We start from the raw sequence: 24,487 nt of genomic DNA, 5'->3' as shown, positions 1-24,487 counted from the left end.
CAAAAGGAGCCAAGTTGAGAACCTGCAACCAACCAACCTGCCTGCACGCTGCACACGCTAGACCTCCACCTGAGTTACCGTCTGGGGTGCAACTTCGTCTGAGGGCAAGAGCACGCTCGTGGTTATCCCATACACTCAGACTGCAGTTTGTACGTCACTCTGATGATTTGGCATGTTGTGGTGCCGTTTATTAATTTCGGGGGTGTTTTCCAACAGGACAATGCTTTTCGACTTACCGCTGCTATAAACCAACGTGCTCTAAAGTGTGTCTACAAGTCCCTTGGCCTGTTAGACCACCAGGTCCGTCTCCCATTGAACACATGCAACAGGCATGGGACTCCATCTCACAAACTGACATCCGGAACCTGTACATCACAATGCTTTCACTTTTGCATGCTTGCAACGTTCTGGCAGTTACACTGGTTATAAATGTACCTGCAATACACATATGCAATGCCTATCTTGTGCTTACATAAACCTATGATTTTAAAATTTTAATCACATAAATATGTTACCTAGACAAATGTATTATTCCACATTAATTACTATTTGAGGTTGCGATTTTTTCCGTTGGTGTTTTTTTTAAATAGCCCTAGCCAGAGGGGTCATATGCATTTGCGGGGCGTACAAGGCGACGATGAGGTTTTGAGCCAGCGGGAAGAGAGACATCCGCCTTGAGTTCGGAGCTGCGGCGGATGGCCGCCAGGCTTCGGCTGTGGCTGTAGCTGTGGCTGTGGAGGCGGAGGCGGTACCGCCGCCAGTGGGGGCGGCCAGTTTTTATCGTCCTGCAGGGCCCGGAAGCGCGCGGCGGGCCACGGCCCAGCGAGCCCTGGAGATGATAGACTGCGTCGCCCGGAAATGACTTCCATTTTAGTGGGGCGCCATCAATACGGTTCGCTGGCCCGCGCAAATATCGGCCAGGCCGCCGTGTGGGAAAAAGCGGCTGCTCTGCCCCGCACCGTGCCGCGGCGGCGGCGGCGACCACAGGGCCGCTTCGATCGCTCGCTGCTGTGCGCTGCTGCAGCCAATCCCAGATCCTGTTGTGGCAGATGTATCAGCTGTTTGTTGGGTGTGCCACACCTGCTCTCCCGGCTCAATCTTCAGCATTCAATCTACCCTCTTCCACACTCACTTAGTGAATGCCATATAAGGATACTGTACTATTGTGTGCTTGCTTTTGGTCACCTGACAGGTCTGATGCGTTCCGCTACTTCCTGTACCAACCTCTTTAACTCAGCACTTGTACATAATATACCTAAGCCAAGCAAGCAAAGCAAAGCTCCACGACCTGGCCTGTAGGGACCGACAAACCACCGTGTCATCCACTATGTCATCCACCAATGGCGTTTTATGGATGCTCCAGGGAGGAGTTGGTGTACCTCCGTCTACTTATCGGTTTTCCTTACCTTGGAGCCGCTAACTGTCAGTCAAGGTTCTTGTCCGCTTGCCTTACAATGCTGAGTGCACCTCGCGCGATATCGGGAATCGAACTGGGGTCCTCCACATGGAATCCATACAGGCTGACCTCTGAGGAACAGTCCTCAATTATTTGTCGAATATATATTCCAGTCTCAGCCTTCCCCCATAATTTTTAATCTACATCTACATCTATTACACTCCGCAAGCCACCCAACGGTGTGTGGCGGAGGGCACTTTACGTGTCACTGTCATTATCTCCCTCTTTTGTTCCAGTTGCGTATGGTTTGCGGGAAGAACGACTGCCGGAAAGCCTCCGTGCGCGCTCGAATCTCACTAATTTTACATATGTGATCTCCTCGGGAGGTATAAGTAAGGGGAAGAAATATATTCGATACTTCATCCAGAAACGAACCCTCTCGAAACCTGGACAGCAAGCTACAACGCGATGCAGAGCGCCTCTCTTGCAGAGTCTGCCACTTGAGTTTGCTAAACATCTCCGTACCGCTATCACGCTTACCAAACAACCCTGTGATTAAACGCGCCGCTCTTCTTTGGATCTTCTCTATCTTCTCTGTCAACCCGACCTGGTACGGATCCCACGCTGATGAGAAATACTCAAGTATAGGTCGAACGAGTGTTTTGTAAGCCATCTTCTTTGTTGATGGACTACATTTTCTAAGAACTCCCCCAATGAATCTCAACCTGGTACCCGCCTTACCAACAATTAATTTTATATGATCATTCCACTTCAAATCGTTCCGCACGCATACTCCCAGATATTTTACAGAAGTAACTGCTATCAGTGTTTGTTCCGCTATCATATAATCATACAATAAAGGATCCTTCTTTCTATGTATTTGCAATACATTACATTTGTCTATGTTAAGGGTCAGTTGCCACTCCCTGCATCAAGTGCCTATCCGCTGTAGATCTTCCTGGATTTCGCTGCAATTTTCTAATGCTGCAACTTCTCTGTATACTACAGCATCATCCGCGAAAATCCGCATGGAACTTCCGACACTATCTCACCACAGCTCCCCTACAGCTCCCTCTAGTAACCTGGAAGGTATTTCCTGATGTAACTCCCTTATCCACTTTTCTTGTCAATGTTTACCACAAATTCCAAGCTTCGCCGATAATGTGGAAAACCTGCTTATTTATTTTTTATGAGTGTACCTAATTTTCTGTTATGATAAGAGTCAGCAACTGTCACATTTGGTGAAGATAAATGGGTGGAGGGGGACAAAGGCATTTGACGCCATTAGAATCTGGACAGAAGCAATAGATTGTCACACGAGCACTTTAAATAAGTATATTGTACTCAGCTTGTTGCTGAAGAAAAGCTACACTCGTGACAGTTTATGACTGCCATGGCTAGCTGTATGCAGAGGCCTGACACAGGCGTGCGATACTTACACCGAATGTTTGCCAGTACACTAGCTATCAACAGCTTGGTGTAACATTCGTCACCAAGCAGCAACACGAAATTAATGTCACTATAGTTGACATAATCGTCATGAGACATACAGCAGCTGTTTAGATAATTAATAAAATTGTAGATTAATTTTTTTCGTTTCAGTTGCAAATTTTAATTAGATTACATGTCTCGATTACACTGGATCATCTTCATACCTAAGTAGCTGCGTCAGAAACACGTCTTGTCTACTCAAGTATGTGGTTATGAGAAGACGGGTTGCTGACGCAACTCGATCCAGTGTGATCGAAACATACAGCCTAATTAAAAATGTTAAACTGAGACGGAACAATATACGGTCGCAGGTTCGAATCCTGCCTCGGGCATGGATGTGTGTGCTGTCAAAAAAAATGGCTCTGAGCACTATGGGACTCAACTGCTGTCGTCATAAGTCCCCTAGAACTTAGAACTACTTAAACCTAACTAACCTAAGGAGAGCACACAACACCCAGCCATCACGAGGCAGAGAAAATCCCTGACCCCGCCGGGAATCGAACCCGGGAACCCGGGCGTGGGAAACGAGAACGCTACCGCACGACCACGAGATGCGGGCTGTGTGTGTTGTCCTTAGGTTAGTTAGGTTTAAGTAGTTCTAAGTTCTAGGGGACGTATGACCTCAGCAGTTGAGTCCCATAGTGCTCTGAGCCATTTTTGAGACTGAACAATAAATGAGAATTATGATAATGAACAAACATACAACTAGAAGACTGGGGCCCAGATGCCCGCCCCTTCGTTGGTCGGCGGCCTGTAGGTTCTTCATTGGTCAGGTGTTCAAAGCACCACCCACCGTGCCCGCAGGAATCTTCATAGAAGCGCAGGCTGTGTCTATAAGCTACGATACTATATGTCCTTGTATACGACCCCCTGTCAGACTCTTCGATTCTTCTCCTCGCCTAATTTTCCACAGCCCATGATACAACTGCATACGAGTATAATGCTGTGCTGCAACCATCAGTTCTCAAAAATTTCTTCCTCATATTAAGGCCACTGTTTGACACCAGAAGGCTTGCTATCCTCGGGAATATGCACTTTGTACGTGCTTGTGTCCTTTACACGTTCTCCTTGCTTAGTCCATCATACATTATTTTTGTCCCAAGGTAGCACACATCCTTTACTTCATCCACCTCGTGCTCCCCAACTTTAATTTCAATTTTATTATTAATCTCATTTCTACTACTCCTCGTCACTTTTGACTTACGTCGGTTTACCCACTCTCCATAGTATGTGCTTCAACAAGAGTCTATTTAGTTTAGTTATGTTCTGTAATTCAAATGGTTCAAATGGCTTTTAGCGCTATGGGACTTAACATCTGAGGTCATCAGTCCCCTAGACTTAGAACTACTTAAACCTAACTAACCTAAGGACATCACAAACATCCATGCCCGAGACAGGATTCGAAGTTGCGACCGCAGCAGGACCGCGTTTCAAGACTGAAGCGCCTAGAACTGTCCGGCCACAGCGGCCGGCTGTCCTGTAATTATTCACCGCTTCCACTGAAGATAGGAATGTCACCAGCAAATCATATAGTTAAAATTATTTCGACCTTAATTTTAATCGCACTCTTGAACCTATTACATTAGTTTTTACTTTTCGGTAAAGTAAAAGAAAGATGTAGCATCTCTGTCTATGAGCGCTTCATTCTTGATCTTCCGTGTCATTGTCCCTCCTAGGCACTTACACGTATTGTATGTTGCTCGCCTTATCATATTTTTTTTTTTTTTTTGGTCATCGGTCTTCCGACTTGTTTAACGCGGTCCACCACTAATTCCTCTCCTGTGCTAACCTCTTTATCTCAGAGTACCACTTGCAACCTACGTCCTATATTATTTACTGGATGTATTCCAACCTCTGTCTTCCTCTACCATTTTTGCCATCTACAGCTCCCTCTAGTACCGTGGAAGTCATTCCATCTTGTCCCATCATCCTGTCCCTTCCCCTTAGCCGGCCGGTGTGGCCGAGAGGTTCTAGGCGCTTCAGTCTGGAACCGTGCGACAGCTACGGTCGCAGGTTCGAATCCTGCCTCGGGCATGAATGTGTGTGATGTCCTTAGGTTAGTTAGATTTAAGTAGTTCTAAGTTCTAGGGGACTGATGACCTCAGATGTTAAGTCCCATAGTGCTCAGAGCCATTTGAACCTTCTCCTTATCAGTGTTTTCCACATATTCCTTTCCTCTCCAGTCCTGCGTAGAACTTCCTCATTCCTTACCTTATCAATCCACCTAATTTTCAACTTTCGGCTTTAGCACCACATCTCAAATGATTCGATTCTCTTCTGTTCCGGTTTTCTCACAGTCCATGTTTCTGTACCATACAATGCTGTACTCCAGACATACATTCTCAGAAATTTATTCCTCAAAATAAGGCCGATATTTGATATTAGTAGACTTCTTTTGGCCAGGAATAGTCGGCTGTTGATGTCCTTGCTCCGTCCGTCATTCGTTATTTTACTGCCTAGGTAGCAGAATTCCTTAACTTCATCTACTTCGTGGCCATCGATCCTGATATTCAGTTTCTCGCTGTTCTCATTTCTGCTAATCATTACCTTCGTCTTTCATCGATTTACTCTCAGTCCGTACTCTGTACTCATTAGACTGTTCATTCCGTTCAGCATATTATGTAATTCTTCTTCACGTTCACTCAGGGTAGCAATTTCATTAGCGAATCGTTCCATTGATATCCTTTCACCCTGGATTTTAATTCCACTCCTCAACTTTTCTTTATTTCCGTCATTGCTTCCTCGATGTACAGATTGAAAAGTAGAGGAGAAAGGCTAAATCCTTGTCTTACACATTTCGATTCACCACTTACGCTGCTATGTCAACAGCACGGGAAAACTCAGTACACTGATGTAGCAACTGTAAGGTCGTAACATCAAAAGCAGGAAGGGAATTATCAAAAATGCAACCTCATCAAGAGACTTGGGTGACACACTGACATTGAATGGTAGGAATGTTCATTAGGTTCAGAGTAAATTGTGCTGAGTATCTGTCAAACTAAAAACACAGTTTCAACTGTGAAGCCCGTTGGATAAGCAGCTGCAAGCAGAAAGTCGTATAATCCTAGCTCACTCATTTGTTACATAGTTTAATTCTTAATTTCTTTGCGTGTTTTTGGTACTTGCATTGTTCAAATTCATAAATTTCGGGCGTATTATAGTATTTGAGAGTTGTAGCATCGCGTTTTAGTATCTGAATAGTGTAAAATCGCGTAGTCTCCTTCCGCCGCCAAGCAGTGTGTCAGCAGTGCGCAAGAAGCAGCATTACTGCATTTACTAGGCAATTTTGTATTTTAATAACCGTTTAAATTTTGTGTCGATTTGTTTGTGCTCTCTGTAGATTACTTCAGACGTTCTTTGCACAACAGTTTTCAGCATGGATAGGGACTGCAACTGCTGTGTTCGGATGCAGTCTGAGTTGGCATCCCTTCTCTCCCAGCTTCAGGCAGTGTTGGCTTCGGTCACACAGCTTGAGGCTGTTGCCAATGGGCATCACTGTGGGGGTCCGGATGGGGGTTTGTCGGGGACGGCCAGCTCGTCCCACGCATCCCCCGATCGGACTACGACTGTGGCTGCCCGGGATACTGCCCACATTGAGGCTGATCCCTCACCTGTGGTAGAGTGGGAGGTCATCTCGAGGTGTGGCAGGGGGCGAAAGACATTCCGGAGGGCTGAACGGAAGTCCTCTCCAGTTTGTCTGACGAACCAGTTTCAGGCTCTGTCTCCGGCTGATACTGATGTTCGGCCGGAGACGGCTGCTTGTCCTGTTCCAGAGGTTGCCCCTAAGTCTGCAAGATCCGGGCAGTCGTAGAGGGTGGGCTTACTGGTAGTTGGGAGCTCCAACGTCAAGCGCGTAATGGGACCCCTTAGGGAAATGGCAGCAAGAGAGGGGAAGAAAACCAATGTGCACTCCGTGTGCATACCGGGGGGAGTCATTCCAGATGTGGAAAGGGTCCTTCCGGATGCCATGAAGGGTACTGGGTGCACCCATCTGCAGGTGGTCGCTCATGTCGGCACCAATGATGTGTGTCGCTATGGATCGGAGGAAATCCTCTCTGGCTTCCGGCGGCTATCTGATTTGGTGAAGACTGCCAGTCTCGCTAGCGGGATGAAAGCAGAGCTCACCATCTGCAGCATCGTCGACAGGACTGACTGCGGACATTTGGTACAGAGCCGAGTGGAGGGTCTGAATCAGAGGCTGAGACGGTTCTGCGACCGTGTGAGCTGCAGATTCCTCGACTTACGCCATAGGGTGGTCGGGTTTCGGGTTCCGCTGGATAGGTCAGGAGTCCACTACACGCAGCAAGCGGCTACACGGGTAGCAGGGGTTGTGTGACGTGGACTGGGCGGTTTTTTAGGTTAGATGGCCTCGGGCAAGTACAGAAAGGGCAACAGCCTCAAAGGGTTCGGGACAAAGTCGGCACATGCGGGGACCAACCAGCAATCGGTATTGTAATTGTAAACTGTCGAAGCTGCGTTGGTAAAGTACCGGAACTTCAGGCGCTGATAGAAAGCACCGAAGCTGAAATCGTTATAGGTATAGAAAGCTGGCTGAAGCCAGAGATAAATTCAGCCGAAATTTTTACAAAGGCACAGACGATGTTTAGAAAGGATAGATTGCATGCAACCGGTGGTGGCGTGTTTGTCACTGTTAGTAGTAGTTTATCCTGTAGTGCAGTAGAAGTGGATAGTTCCTGTGAAATATTATGGGCGGAGGTTACACTCAACAACCGAGCTAGGTTAATAATTGGCTCCTTTTACCGACCTCCCGACTCAGCAGCATTAGTTGCAGAACAACTGAGAGAAAATTTGAAATACATTGCACATAAATTTTCTCAGCATGTTATAGTCTTAGGTGGAGATTTCAATTTACCAGATATAGACTGGGACACTCAGATGTTTAGGACGGGTGGTAGGGACAGAGCAGCAAGTGACATACTGAGTGCACTATCCGAAAATTACCTCGAGCAATTAAACAGAGAACCGTCTCGTGGAGATAACATCTTGGACCTACTGATAACAAACAGACCCGAACTTTTCGACTCTGTAAGTGCAGAACAGGGAATCAGTGATCATAAGGCAGTTGCAGCATCCCTGAATATGGAAGTTAATAGGAATATAAAAAAAGGGAGGAAGGTTTATTTGTTTAGCAAGAGTAATAGAAGGCAGATTTCAGACTACCTAACAGATCAAAACGAAAATTTCTGTTCCGACACTGACAACGTTAAGTGTTTATGGAAAAAGTTTAAGGCAATTGTAAAATGCGTTTTAGACAGGTACGTGCCGAGTAAAATTCTGAGGGACGGGAAAAACCCGCCGTGGTTCAACATCAAAGTTAGGAAGCTACTGCAAAAGCAAAGAGAGCTTCACTCCAAGTTTAAACGCAGCCAAAACCTCTCAGACAAACAGAACCTAAACGATATCAAAGTTAGCGTAAGGAGGGCCATGCGTGAAGCGTTCAGTGAATTCGAAAGTAAAATTCTACGTACCAACTTGACAGAAAATCCTAGGAAGTTCTGGTCTTACGTTAAATCAGTAAGTGGCTCGGAACAGCATATCCAGATGATTGCATTGAAACAGAGGATGACACGCGTAAAGCTGAAATACTAAACACCTTTTCCCAAAGCTGTTTCACAGAGGAAAACCACACTGCAGTTACTTCTCTAAATCCTCGCACAAACGAAAAAATGGCTGACATCGAAATAAGTTTCCAAGGAATAGAAAAGCAACTGGAATCACTCAACAGGGGAAAGTCCACTGGACCTGACGGGATACCAATTCCTTTCTACACAGAGTACGCGAAAGAACTTGCCCCCCTTCTGACAGCCGTGTACCGCAAGTCTCTAGATGAACGGAAGGTTCCAAATGATTGGAAAATAGCACAGGTAGTCCCAGTCTTCAAGAAGGGTCGTCGAGCAGATGCGCAAAACTATAGACCTATATCTCTGACGTCGATCTGTTGTAGAATTTTAGAACATGTTTTCTGCTCGAGTATCATGTCGTTTTTGGAAACCCAGAATCTACTCTGTAGGAATCAACATGGATTACGGAAACAGCGATCGTGTGAGACCCAACTCGCTTTATTTGTTCATGAGACCCAGAAAATATTAGATACAGGCTCCCAGGTAGAGGCTATTTTCCTTGAATTCCGGAAGGCGTTCGATACAGTTCCGCACTGTCGCCTGATAAACAAAGTAAGAGCCTACGGAATATCAGACCAGCTGTGTGGCTGGATTGAAGAGTTTTTAGCAAACAGAACACAGCATGTTGTTCTCAATGGAGAGACGTCTACAGACGTTAAAGGAACCTCTGGCGTGCCACAGGGGAGTGTTATGGGACCATTGCTTTTCACATTATATATAAATGACCTAGTACATAATGTCGGAAGTTCCATGCGGCTTTTCGCGGATGATGCTGTAGTATACAGAGAAGTTGCAGCATTCGAAAATTGTAGCGAAATGCAGGAAGATCTGCAGCAGATAGGCACTTGGTGCAGGGAGTGGCAACTGACACTTAACATAGACAAATGTAATGTATTGCGAATACATAGAAAGAAGGATCCTTTATTGTATGATTATATGATAGCGGAACAAACACTGATAGTTACTTCTGTAAAATATCTGGGAATATGCGTGCGGAACTATTTGATGTGGAATGATCATATAAAATTAATTGTTGGTAAGGCGGGTACCAGGTTGAGATTCATTGGGAGAGTCCTTAGAAAATGTAGTCCATCAACAAAGGAGGTGGCTTATAAAACACTCGTTCGACCTATACTTGAGTATTGCTCATCAGTGTGGGATCCGTACCGGATCTGGTTGACGGAGGAGATAGAGAAGATCCAAAGAAGAGCGGTGCGTTTCGTCACAGGGTTATTTGGTAACCGTGATAGCGTTACGGAGATGTTTAGCAAACTCAAGTGGCAGACTTTGCAAGAGAGGCGCTCTGCATCGCGGTGTAGCTTGCGCGCCAGGTTTCGAAAGGGTGCGTTTCTGGATGAGGTATCGAATATATTGCTTCCTCCTACTTATACCTCCCGAGGAGATCACGAATGTAAAATGAGAGAGATTCGAGCGCGCACGGAGGCTTTCCGGCAGTCGTTCCTCCCGCGAACTATACGCGACTGGAACAAAAGATGGAGATAATGACAGTGACACGTAAAGTGCCCTCCGCCACACACCGTTGGGTGGCTTGCGGAGTATAAATGTAGATGTAGATGTAGAATGACTGTGTGACATTATTCATAAAACTTGACATATCTGTGTTATAGACAGCATGGATGAAATTACATAATACTGAAATGTAGGAGACTTGTAACAGTTTAAAAATATGATACCAGTTTTATTTATTGAATTGTGCAATATAGTCATATGAAAACGGCTACGACCACAACCACTTCCTTCCCTCCCTCTCTCCCTCTCGCTCTCTCTCTCTGTCTCTCTCTCTCACTCACTTACTCTCTCTCTCTCTCTCTCTCTCTCTCTCTCTCTCTCTCTCATTCTCTCTCAAACACACGCAGACAGACACAGACACAGACATCATTTCTCTCCCTATTTCCTATATTTTCCTATGAGGTTCATTATGTAGAATGAAACAAATATTATCTGTAAGTTCCTCTCCGATACACTTTCTCCTTGGTGTCATTTCACATGTACTATTTCTGTTTAAGCAACTTCCCTCACACAGAATATTACCATTACACTTCTTCTAATTAATCACTCGACATGCAGATTTAATGGACGGAAGATTTCATTTATTCAGTTGAATTTATTGATCGCAGTTCCATAAACTACAGATTTTAGTGACAGGTACTTGCTTGGAAAGAACGCGTATGTCATTCAAAAACTGCACACATGTACTGTCACGTGCGTGCCGAAGGATATACTCCGCCGGCCGAAGTGGCCGTGCGGTTAAAGGCGCTGCAGTCTGGAACCGCAAGACCGCTACGGTCGCAGGTTCGAATGCTGCCTCGGGCATGGATGTTTGTGATGTCCTTAGGTTAGTTAGGTTTAACTAGTTCGAAGTTCTAGGGGACTAATGACCTCAGCAGTTGAGTCCCATAGTGCTCAGAGCCATTTGAACCATTTTTTTTTTTTTTTGAAGGATATACTCCATATCTGCGTGTACCAACTTTCCTTCGAAATAATTGTAAATTTGCAGATAGTACTTGCTAAAATATTATTGTTTTTAGCGCAATTTTCCTAAAATTATGTAACTATCGGTTTTCAGATAAAAATTGTGCAATGATACCAGCGCAAATTTACACATTTCTATTGATTCAAGCTTCCTAACAAAGTTAACGAAGACGAATCTGTCGCGCTACCATGAAGACATGATGTAGGTGTCACATCAATAAGTACTGCTGTAGGAAAAGAATAATGATTATCTTCCGTAATTACTGAGTAGCTGACTATCGTGCAATATGGAGGGCGCAAGGAACGAAACTTTTTTTCTAATTATTCAGAGTGTTTTTCCATAATTTCATACGAATAAAAAAAGTGTAGGTCTGTGTAATAGCAAGCGTACGTCACTTTCTGCGTGTATTTGAGGCAGGGCAGGGCTCTCCGGCTGCGAGCAGCAGAGCCAAGTATGCTGAATATTAACACCGCCATCAGACTTATAATCTCCGTCTGCAAGTGCGCGTAATTATTGATAGCCATTAAAAGCTCATCTCCGGCAAGTTTCCGGTGCTCTGTTCTGACAGCGTTTCCGGCCAAATGAAAAGTGTTACGTCGTCGAAGTTAATAATGGAACAGCGACGCCGGAATCCTGCCCCCTGAAATTCGTTATTCATTTCGCTTGTCTCATTTGAGTGGCAGACACCCGATGTTAAAGAACTCCATTGCAAGAAAGATTTTCACATACAGGTGCATGTGCAACTAGCTCTAAGAATGCAGGACGCTTGCCTGTATTCACTTAAGGTTTAAGTCGTCAGCTTCACAATTTCGAATTCTTATATACTTCAGTAAACAGTACACACTGAAACCTGGACAAGTTCTACGCAACTGTATGTCTGCATAAACGGACGGAAAGAGACAGTGGAAAATATGACGACAATAATTGAGAGGGTCGGGGGAAGACAGCATCTCACTCTGAGTCATTGCATGTTATATATTTCTTTAAATTCAAAAGAAAAGAAAGTAAATGCAACAAGATAGAACAATTTATATGGTAGGCCGCACTTTCTAATGGTACACCTGGAACTACTTGTTATCAGCTTATGAAGCAATCGAAACCGCAACCAGTAATGTGATCAGACAGTCAGAATACCCTAACAGACCGTTAGCGGATTCTTCCAGCTCACCTCCTATTTGCTCTTACGTTATAGCTTTGCTTGCAGTATCTCTCTTACGCACTCATTCTAGAATTATTTATTATCTAACAATTCGTTTTTGATCGCTGTCAACATGCAACGAGTGTTTGTTTATGTGTTCGCAAATGAGGCCTTTAATTCGAATTACAGAAGCTCTCAATGCGTAAAGAAAATTTACAGTTTATGCTGTTAAGAACTGGAATGTTCTGTACCATTTTTCAACAAAGAAATATTTACGGAGTTATACAGGATCCGTTAGATGATAATCATTTTGGCTTTCGAAATGTAAAAGCACCAGAGAGGTAGCTATGACGTTGCGGTTGATAGTGGAAGCGAGACAGAAGAAAAATAGTGACAAGTTCATAGTACTTGTCGACATGGGAAAAGCGTTCGACAATGTAAAATGATGCAAGACATTCGAAATTCTAAGAAAACTAAGGGAAAGGCGGGTAATATTCAATACATACAGATTTAAGAGGGAACGATACGAGTGGAAGACCAAGAACAAAGTGCTCGGATTAGAAAGGGTTAAGACAGAGATGTTATCTTTCGCCCCTACTGTTAAATCTATACATAGAAGAAGCAGTGAGAGAAATAAAAGAAATGTTCAGGAGTGGATAGTGACACGACATCTGTTAAAGCATCAGGGGACAACTTCCATGGTGCTAGAGGGAAGAATTGCTACTTTGAGATGAAAATGTTAGAGGAGTAATTCGTGACGGGCCGCGTGAAACCATTCAGAAGACCGATGACTCAAAAGGAGGACTTTGGGCACATAGTCCATGAAAAGTTTCAGTCGTGAAACAAGTGCAAGAGGTATCACCAGACAGGCAACAACAATGCAGCACACTAACAGGCTACAACGCCCTCAAAGCGAAACTACATCTGTATGTTCAATTTCGAAAGAGAGAATTGAAGCAGATACTTCCTGTGAGTTAGTATGGGCAGAGGTCATTGTTGGCAATCGAAATAAAATAATCATTGGATCTTTTTACCGACTTCCCAATTCAGATGATACAGTAACTGAAAGGTTCAAAGAAAACTTGAGTCTGATTTCCATGTAGATATGACGGCAGAATATGGGTGCTCAACTTATTACGTCCTGTATGAAAATGAAATTAATGATCCATGAACCAACGATGTTACGCAAAGTATGTAATAATCTTTTCTTGTCAATAGTCGTTACGTTAGATCTAAACTTTACTGGTACACGTAAACACGCAAAACTCTTGAAAGCTAGTGTTCCGAGGCTTCTACATCACATGCAACTACAGGAAACCGGCGAAAGTGAATGTGAATCAGTTGATACATCATTCAGGAGCAAAGACTCATTGGTATAATGAAATTTTATGTAAGATTGTACACATCAGTACAGCCAGAACATTATGATCCCCTACCCAATTGCCCGTATGTCTACCTGTGGCGCGGGTAACAGGTAACAGCGGCAGCGCATCGTGGCATGGAAGCAATGAGACCTTGGTAGGTAATTGGAGATACGGGCACCACATCTGTACACACAGGTATCCTCATCCTCGTAAATTCCAGGGGGAGGGATGATGAGCTCTGACGCCACGTTCAATCGTATCCGAGATGTGTTCGATCAGGTTCAGATATGGCGTGTTGGGGGACGATCAAATCAATTGGAGCACGCCACTGTGCTCTTCGAACCACTCCACCACATTCATGGCCTTGTGACACGGCGCGTTATCTTGATGAAATATGCGACTATCACGGGGGAACATGATCGCCAAGAAGAGGCGTACGTCGCCTGTGAACGATACTCCTTGGTCGTCATAGTGCCTTGCACGAGCTGCGCCACAGTTCGCCGCCTCTCCTGTTCTACCAGTACGCCCATCATACGGTGTCCGACATCTGCAATGAGCACGGCGTCTGGACGTGGCTTCACCTCGGTTTGTCCATGTGTTGAAGGCACTCACCACAGTACTTCTCGAACATCCGACAAGTCATGCAGTTTCCGAAATGCAGTGCCTAGTGACCTAGTAGATAGTGTCGGAAGTTCTATGCGGCTTTTCGCGGATGATGCTGCAGTATACAGAGAAGTTGCAGCATTAGAAAATTGCAGCGAAATGCCCAGATCTGCAGCGAATAGGCACTTGGTGCAGGGAGTGGCAACTGACCCGTAACATAGACAAATGTAATCTATTGCGAATACATAGAAAGAAGGATCCTTTATTGTATGATTATATGACTGCGGAACAAACACTGGTAGCAGTTACTTCTGTAAAATATCTGGGAGTGTGCGTGCATAACGATTTGAAGTGGGATGATCATATACAATTAATTGTTGGTAAGGCGGGTACCAGGTTGAGATTCATTGGGAGAGTCCTTAGAAAATGTAGTCTATCAACAAAGGAGGTGGCTTACAAAACACTCGTTTTGCTCATGAGTGTGGGACCCGTACCAGGTCGGGTTGACGGAGGAAATAGAGAAGATCCAAAAAAGAGCGGCGCGTTTCGTCACAGGGTTGTTTGGTAAGCGTGATAGCGGTACGGAGATGTTTAGCAAACTCAAGTGGCAGACTCTGCAAGAAAGGCGCTCTGCATCGCGGTGTAGCTTGCGCGCCAGGTTTCGAGAGGGTGCGTTTCTGGATGAGGTATCGAATATATTGCTTCCCCCTACTTATACCTCCTGAGGAGATCACGAATGTAAAATTAGAGATATTCGAGCGCGCACGGAGGCTTTCCGGCAGTCGTTCTTCCCGCGAACCATACGCTACTGGAACAGGAAAGGGAGGTAATGACAGTGGCATGAAAGTGTCCTCCGCCACACACCGTTGGGTGGCTTGCGGAGTATAATTGTAGATGTAGATGTAGCCTCCGGGCCATGACAATCTGCCATTGGTGAGACAGATTTCCCGCCTTCACCGTTCTAGATAAGGACCTTACGGTCACTGACACTGTATGAACCGTGCATGTGTCTGACAAGCAATCATTCCTCGCTAGTTGACGCTACTATCGCCTGGTGGTCACAATGTTCTGGCTAATCAGTGTATTGATTCTGTAGTCAGTCACATGTGCAGTATGGTCAGTTTCCTGATATTGGAATCTCGGTAGAGAAACATCTTTATAAAAACGATAAACGAGGTAATGTTAACACTTACCGGCCAATTTCTTTGCTTTGAAACGTCTTTGAGAAAGCAACGTGTAGGCGAGGAGTGGCACATCTCAGTACACTAAATTATATGACAGATTCTGAGTTAGGCTTCAGAAAAAGAGCACCCACTGAAAATCCTCAGTTGTATATGAGGATCTAGCATGGTTAAATTATAGGTCTATTATTTGACGAAAGCATTTAATTGTGTGAACCATGAAACACTTTTCCATAACCTGGAACATTATCGTGTTAAGGAAAATGCTCAACGGCTGTTCAGTTCATCTCTGGAAAGTAGGAAATAAAATTTCGCCCTCCCCTGCTAACAAACAGAGAAAATTCTTGAATTTGGGGGGGGGGGGGCACGCTAGGTGGTGAGCGCCACAGGCTTCTGCGTCCCTTGTTATTCATTACATCAATCAGTGCTCTGCCACTAAACATAAAAGGTGAATCGAAAATTTTCCCTTTGCAGATGACAGTTATTATTGTGTGAGATATGGAATGCAAAACAAGTTCTGTAGCTAATAGAATAGACAGCAGGAGCACCAACACGTAACTTTTAGTGAACAGATTATATCGCTTAACTGCAGCAGAGAATAATGCACACAGTTTCTGACACGGAACTCTCGTAAATAAGAAATTTTACCGTCGCAAGTTGGTCATACAATCAATGAAGTTGACCGTTTAAATTTCCTAGTACTGAAGGTAAATGGAACGTCTTCTTGGAAGTATCACTTTACAGATTATGAGCATAAACTGAATGCTAGTATCTTACCATACTTATGGTCTAACCCAGTCGTCTTCAGGAGGCGCCTAGGAGAGTACGAGCGCTGACGATCACTCACCACCTGGGTAGTGAGTGCTTACTGTAAAATGAGGCTCTCAGACGCCATTAATGTTATTATACAGCGCGGGATAAATTGAAAACTGTGCTCTGTCTCCAGAAGAATGAGAGTATGGTTAAACACGAGCATATATACTTAATGGTGGAGCGGTTAAAGTGGAGAGCAGGTCTTTGAAAGCAGCAGTATAGCCGGATTATGAACTTCAAACCGAAGACAAGACACAGCAGTATCTATTTACAACACGTACGTTGAAGAAGCCATGCTACAGTTAGAATTTATAGGGCTGCTGTGTGATAGGCAGCTGCCTGATAAGTTTCATAATAAAATATCTCTAGCAGACTAGATTAAAAATTTTATTAAACATAAATTTTCACAACTTGATAACTTGCAGCTACGACTATGTCAATGATTTGAGCTATATATCAGTACGGTCAACTTTTGGTCTCAGTGAACAGAATGAAACATACCCACAGAATCTAAGTGACAGTCTTAAATTTAAAAGTTTATCTGCGAATTAGCAGTGCTCAGAAAGTAGTGACAGCCAATGTATCTTTAGCAAAACGGTGTGGCCGTGCGGTTCTAGGCGCTTCAGTCTGGATCCGCGTGACCGCTACGGTCGCAGGTTCGAATCCTGCCTGGGGCATGGATGTGTGTGATGTCCTTAGGTTTAAATAGTTCTAAGTTCTAGGGGACTGATGACCTAAGATGTTAAGTCCCATTGTGCTCAGAGCAATTTGAACCTGTTCTGGTGCAACAGGAGTTGCGTAAACAAGGTTGCGCATCCCTCCCCGCACTAAAAAGTCCAGAGGGGACATAGCTGGGGATCGAGCAGGCCATGGCACAGGACCGCCTCTGCCAATCCACGTTTCTGGGAACCGTCGGTCCAGGAATCGACACACAGGACGACTGAAATGTGCCTGCGCCCCGTCATGTTGGAACCATATGCGTTGTCTTGTAGGAAGCGGGACGTCTTCCAGCAATTCAGGCAATGCTCTGGCGAGAAAATTGTAACAGTGCCTGCCATTTAATGGCCTAGGTAGCAGATACTGCCCAATGAAACAGTCCCCAACAACACCGACCCACATATTAACGAAGAACCGCACTTGATGAGCGCTAGTAACTGTGGCATGTGGGTTATCCTCACTCCAAACATGCGAATTGTGCATGTTGAAGATTCCATCTCACCCGAACGTTGCTTCATCGGTAAACAACACCGAGGATGGAAATGTAGGATGCATTTCACACTCTTCCAGGTACCGCTGCGAAAACTGTGCTCTGGGTGGATAATCAACTGGTTCCAGGTTGTGGACACGCTGTAAGTGAAATGGACGTAACAACTGCTCTCGAAGGTCTGTTCTTACATTCGTCTGATTCATCCCCATGTTGCGTGCAATTGCACGAGTGCTGATTGAAGGATCCAGCTCCACATGCTGCAAGACAGCTTCCTAAAATTGCAGCGTTCTTACCGTGCGACGGCGCCCCTGCCCAGGTAATTTGCTAAATGACCCGGTCTCACGCAGACGTTGGTACACAACAGCAAAGATCGTATGATGCGGGATACGGCAATTAGGATATTGTTGTTGATAAAGCCGCTGTGAAGCCCGTCCGTTGCGGTCCGCTACGTAGTACGTACCAACCATATCAGTGTACTCACTTTCGCTGGCTCTTATATTATTTGCTTTGTTTTACTATTACTCGCGTAACAACTCATATATGAAATAAAATATGTTACTACGAAAAGAGCCCCGAAATACCTTTTAGTGATGCTGTGCTGTGACTTTCTTGGGATCATTAATTTTCAACAAAAAAAAAATTATGTTCTTATTCTTCTGGATCTGGCTTTCTATTAAAGGAACATTTTTTCGTTACTGTAACTCACTATAAAGTTCAACATATCTTCCCTACTTTATAGTTACTGAAAAGGTTAATGAAAATTACTTTGTTATGAATACTGATGTTACAGTTCGCAATGATTGTTCAACATCAAAATTTTGCAGTGGATTTTTGTTAACAGTAAAACACCAATAAGTACCACGACTAGCACAAGAACATGAGACTATTATCGGAGAAAAAGACGTTTTTACTATAAGGTTTGCCAGACCAGAACTAAGCACAGAAAGATTTCTTTTATGTTATGAAGGGAAATTATCTTTTTTGTACTGTTAGTAATATATTACCAGCAGCCCGCGTCAACCTGCAAAACACATCATAAAATCTGTTGCTCTGCTCTGCAAGTCCGAAAGCTGAAAGAAATAATTTTATTTCACTATTACCTTCCCGCTTCTTTGCAGTATGATAGATTTCATTTAATGCAGTTTGAATGCGCCGCGGCAGCGGCTCGTTCGTTCGTAGCGCTGCTCTGCACCACGAATAATATTTAAATAACTGAAAATGTCTTAAGGGGATGGGATAATATGCCAGGCAAGCTTATTACAAATCATAATGCAGGGTTTCACTAAGTAACTCTATTCAAAACATTTAAATATATTAATTATTACACACCTTTACAATGAGTAAGCAATGGCGTACGTCTCTCAACCTTGACAAAAGAATGCTACGCTAGCGTACAACATACCGTCACAGGCTATCCTACTCACGTAACTCCAAGAAGACGACAGAGAAATTAATGTTCGTTCTGTATTATTTATACTAGTCACACATTCTCATCTTTGTTTGATATTTAATAAGTATCGTCTGTGGCGGTTTCAGTACTCGCCGACACAGATATTATCTAAAATAAATAAAAGAAACAGTACATAATTTTATACAAGAACAAAACATGACACACGATGTTTTCTCTTTATTACATAATATGTCTTTTGCTAAGAGACGTTACATCACTCCAGGTGTATCGCTCCATTAGTAAACTACTACACTGGTGGACAGCAGTTGCCTACAAGTGAAGAGCGTAATACGCCCTCTAACAACTGAAGATCGTAATACGGCCTGTAACCACTGAAGAGCGTAATACGGCCTCCACCGGTGTAAATAATCCTCAGAGGAAAAAATGACATTAGGGAAAAATATTTGTTTTAATGTCTCCTACAACCTCCCAGAGTTTGTATAGACCTGTTAAGTCGGTTCGTAAGAATGAGATACACGGAATAACTGCTCTTAAATTTCCCAATGATCAATTAATTTTTAAAATACTTAAAAGTATGTTCATCCTGATAGTAAACTGAAACATAGCTGCTACTGAAACTGAAATTGCAATTTGAGTGCTCTTCCTGAAACGGGAGTCGTGTGCGATGCGCGACCGTCCGCCGTGCAAAGTGCCGCACGCATCGGGGGCGCAGTTTGCGCTGTCGGGTGACAGCTTCTGTCATACGTCGCGCTCGGTTATTCACAAAGGCGGGCGTCAGGCTCCTGGAACGCCGGTAATAGGATAACAAAACGTGCGATTAACACAGGGGCCCCGTTATTGAATTACGGCGCGGCACTCGACCGAGTGCATCATTTTGTTGGCTCAGCAAAACGACCGTCTGGTCGAGCCGACCGCCTGTCTACGTTTGCAGTTCCCCCTGACATTTCGCTCCATCATACTTAGCGGTATTGACAGAGATACACACCTGTCAACAAATTTGTTTAATTTTGAATACATGCCGTCGGCATTTTCACAATCAGTCTGATTACTATGGCAGCCAGGCTTTCGAGTATATAATTCTACACAGACGGAAAAAAAATCACACCACCAAAAAGTAATTAATGTAGAGTAATGAATTTTTGTGGATGCATTTGTCTAGGTAACATTATTAACATTGCAAGATCACAGAAAGCTATTTTAAGGCTTTTGGTAACAACCTGTCCCTTTTATATAGTACATGCATATAAGATTCAAGTCAGATTACGAAATCTAATGTAGACACTGGCCTTCCTCGTGTCTTGAAGAAAAATCAAGCAAAATTTCACCATGATCGGAATAGAACTGCAAATTTGTATGAATTATAAACAAACAAAGAAACGGACACTTTTCTTAATACATTTTGTGAACCCCGAAGTGGTTCCACGTTCAGGCAGCACCATTCACAATAACAAGTTCATTGTTCTAGTATATGTTCCCCTGTATTAGTCCATTAATTAATCGAGAGATTCTTTCCATACAGAGACCTTTCAAATTACGCTTTCTCGTGATTATTGCACATTCATGTATAATGAATGTTACTTCAACTCTACCGTCATCAATTATTAACAACCCTGTTAAATGCTTTACTAATGCACATTGTACAAAAAACATTTTAAAAAAATAAATTATAAAACCCTAATTTATAATTCATCGTAAAAAAGTATAACGCAGGGGTAAAAGAGAGTATGTACATTCCACAGAGTTCAAACTTGAGTAGAGGCGGAGTGCTACTACTTGGTGAAACGAAGCGTGTAACGTAATCATCCTCGTATTTTTATGTGGCACGTAACAGTAAACAAGCTCGTACAGTTTTTAAATACACTCCTGGAAATTGAAATAAGAACACCGTGAATTCATTGTCCCAGGAAGGGGAAACTTTATTGACACATTCCTGGGGTCAGATACATCACATGATCACACTGACAGAACCACAGGCACATAGACACAGGCAACAGAGCATGCACAATGTCGGCACTAGTACAGTGTATATCCACCTTTCGCAGCAATGCAGGCTGCTATTCTCCCATGGAGACGATCGTAGAGATGCTAGTCCTGTGGAACGGCTTGCCATGCCATTTCCACCTGGCGCCTCAGTTGGACCAGCGTTCGTGCTGGACGTGCAGACCGCGTGAGACGACGCTTCATCCAGTCCCAAACATGCTCAATGGGGGACAGATCCGGAGATCTTGCTGGCCAGGGTAGTTGACTTACACCTTCTAGAGCACGTTGGGTGGCACGGGATACATGCGGACGTGCATTGTCCTGTTGGAACAGCAAGTTCCCTTGCCGGTCTACGAATGGTAGAACGATGGGTTCGATGACGGTTTGGATGTACCGTTCACTATTCAGTGTCCCCTCGACGATCACCAGTGGTGTACGGCCAGTGTAGAAGATCGCTCCCCACACCATGATGCCGGGTGTTGGCCCTGTGTGCCTCGGTCGTATGCAGTCCTGATTGTGGCGCTCACCTGCACGGCGCCAAACACGCATACGACCATCATTGGCACCAAGGCAGAAGCGACTCTCATCGCTGAAGACGACACGTCTCCATTCGTCCCTCCATTCACGCCTGTCGCGACACCACTGGAGGCGGGCTGCACGATGTTGGGGCGTGAGCGGAAGACGGCCTAACGGTGTGCGGGACCGTAGCCCAGCTTCATGGAGACGGTTGCGAATGGTCCTCGCCGATACCCCAGGAGCAACAGTGTCCCTAATTTGCTGGGAAGTGGCGGTGCGGTCCCCTACGGCACTGCGTAGGATCCTACGGTCTTGGCGTGCATCCGTGCGTCGCTGCGGTCCGGTCCCAGGTCGACGGGCACGTGCACCTTCCGCCGACCACTGGCGACAACATCGATGTACTGTGGAGACCTCACGCCCCACGTGTTGAGCAATTCGGCGGTACGTCCACCCGGCCTCCCGCATGCCCACTATACGCCCTCGCTCAAAGTCCGTCAACTGCACATACGGTTCACGTCCACGCTGTCGCGGCATGCTACCAGTGTTAAAGACTGCGATGGAGCTCCGTATGCCACGGCAAACTGGCTGACACTGACGGCGGCGGTGCACAAATGCTGCGCAGCTAGCGCCATTCGACGGCCAACACCGCGGTTCCTGGTGTGTCCGCTGTGCCGTGCGTGTGATCATTGCTTGTACAGCCCTCTCGCAGTGTCCGGAGCAAGTATGGTGGGTCTGACACACCGGTGTCAATGTGTTCTTTTTTCCATTTCCAGGAGTGTATGTTCAGTTAATGGTTGTCGCCGTCCATGAAGGACTCATTTCAGTCCAGGAACTCCAGAGTTCGCTCCTTACACTGTCCGTCGACTATTCTGATGTTGTACAGTACCTTTCGTCTTCCGCAGAGATTGGGAACACGCCAGTACAAAATTACAGGATCCATTTTCATAAAACCTTGTCACAGCACAACATCACACAGTATGTCGTTAGTTTACTACATACTCGTGCATAACAGAATTTTTCTGTTGAAGAATAACGCAAGTTTTGTGGAACTATCATTTTTATGTTAGGTACTCACCAATATTTATTTCTTTCGTTAATCGCTGAGCCTAATGTTTTACTACTTCTCTGGTTTGATATGTGTAAGCCTGTCCAGACTTAAAGCTCTACCATTTCACTGAATAGCATCCATGTGACAGTATCGCTTGTAATGCTCAACATAATGATTGGTATGACACAAATAAAAATGTCTGCTACACAACTAACGATACAGGAATACATTTAGACAAAACTCCATGTTTTGAAGCGCTAAAATTTGGTGACTAAGATGGCACTGAAGCATTCAGGATAAAATGATTCTCTTAGTGCACCGGCATCAAGTGCTCTTTCTCTCTACCTTTCTCTAGCTATCTCCTGAGTCCGTCTTTTGTCTTTACCTGTCTCTCATCCTCCACACCCACCCACCCCATCCTCGCGTATGTTCCACTAAATGTGTTCCATTGGCTTCCTTTTTCATCCATTCGCTTCAATACTATTTCATTTCGTATATTTGTTCACATAGTTTAGTTCTTCGACAGAATTAAGTTTTAATTGCTTCCAGGGTTTTCATATTCGGATTTCCAACTGTCCTCTTTCCTCTGTCACAGAATTCTATGCACCATACCTTCACTTTCAAGAACATTTATGCCATGTCTATACGAATACCCTATGGCAGTAGAACTGCATTACCGATGAAAACCACTGCGAACGCCCTACACCGATGTTACCATTTCTACTGATAAGGTAAGAAATAGGTACTAAATCGAATATATGCCGCACGATGGAAACAATAGGTTGATATGAAACCCTAACTTATTATTTATAATTAAGAAGAGAGAAATGTGCTTATGTAAGGGAGTAAGATAAACAAGTCTGTGGGAGACCGCAGTTAGTCTTCTATAGGGAGGTTCGTGTGACTATGGTTAACAGTAATTACGCCAAGTTGAAGAGAATTACACAAGATACACGTGCGTCGACTCCAATATTCAGCAATGCTTTGGACTGCAGACTACAGCACTGCTCTACATAAAAGTCGCTGTATGGGGCATGGGAATAGACCTTACCTACGGTTGTACACTTACGGTCAAAGAAAGCAAAACATTTTTATTGTTGAACTTGAAATCTATAATTTTTCCTCGAATACTTTTTTAAGATCTATTTCTTCCTGAATTTTCTCTCACTTGATCAAGAACAAATAGGAGAGTTCACAGTGGTAGTGTATTGTGTTGTTGTTGTTGTTGTGGTCTTCAGTCCTGAGACTGGTTTGATGCAGCTCTCCATGCTACTCTATCCTGTGCAAGCTTCTTCATCTCCCAGTACCTACTGCAACCTACATCCTTCTGAATCTGCTTAGTGTATGCATCTCTTGGTCTCCCCCTACGATTTTTACCCTCCACGCTGCCCTCCAATACTAAATTGGTGATCCCTTGATGCCTCAGAACATGTCCTACCAACCGATCCCTTCTTCTGGTCAAGTTGTGCCACAAACTCCTCTTCTCCCCAATCCTATTCAGTACCTCCTCATTAGTTATGTGATCTACCCATCTAATCTTCAGCATTCTTCTGTAGCACCACATTTCGAAAGTTTTCTATTCTCTTCTTGTCCAAACTATTTATCGTCCATGTTTCACTTCCATACATGGCTACACTCCATACAAATACTTTCAGAAACGACTTCCTGACACTTAAATCTGTACTTGATGTTAACAAATTTCTCTTCGTCAGAAACGCTTTCCTACATTTTATATCCTCTCTACTTCGACCATCATCAGTTATTTTGCTCCCCAAATAGCAAAACTCCTTTACTACTTTAAGTGTCTCATTTCCTAATCTAATACCCTCAACATCACCCGACTTAATTCGACTACATTCCATTATCCTCGTTTTGCTTTTGTTGATGTTCATCTTATATCCTCCCTTCAAGACACCATCCATTCCGTTCAACTGCTCTTCTAAGTCCTTTGCTGTCTCTGACAGAATTACAATGTCATCGGCGAACCTCAAAGTTTTTATTTCTTCTCCATGGATTTTAATACCTACTCCGAATTTTTCTTTTGTTTGCTTCAGTGCTTGCTCAATATACAGATTGAATAACATCGGGGAGAGGCTACAACCCTGTCTTACTCCCTTCCCAACCACTGCTTCCCTTTCATGTCCCTCGACTCTTATAACTGCCATCTGGTTTCTGTACAAATTATAAATAGCCTTTCGCTCCC

Source organism: Schistocerca nitens, chromosome 5 (genome assembly GCF_023898315.1).
Source record: "Schistocerca nitens isolate TAMUIC-IGC-003100 chromosome 5, iqSchNite1.1, whole genome shotgun sequence".
Classification (NCBI taxonomy): domain Eukaryota; kingdom Metazoa; phylum Arthropoda; class Insecta; order Orthoptera; family Acrididae; genus Schistocerca; species Schistocerca nitens.
The sequence above is the reverse complement of the archived record's forward strand: the minus strand, read 5'-3'. Positions refer to the sequence as shown.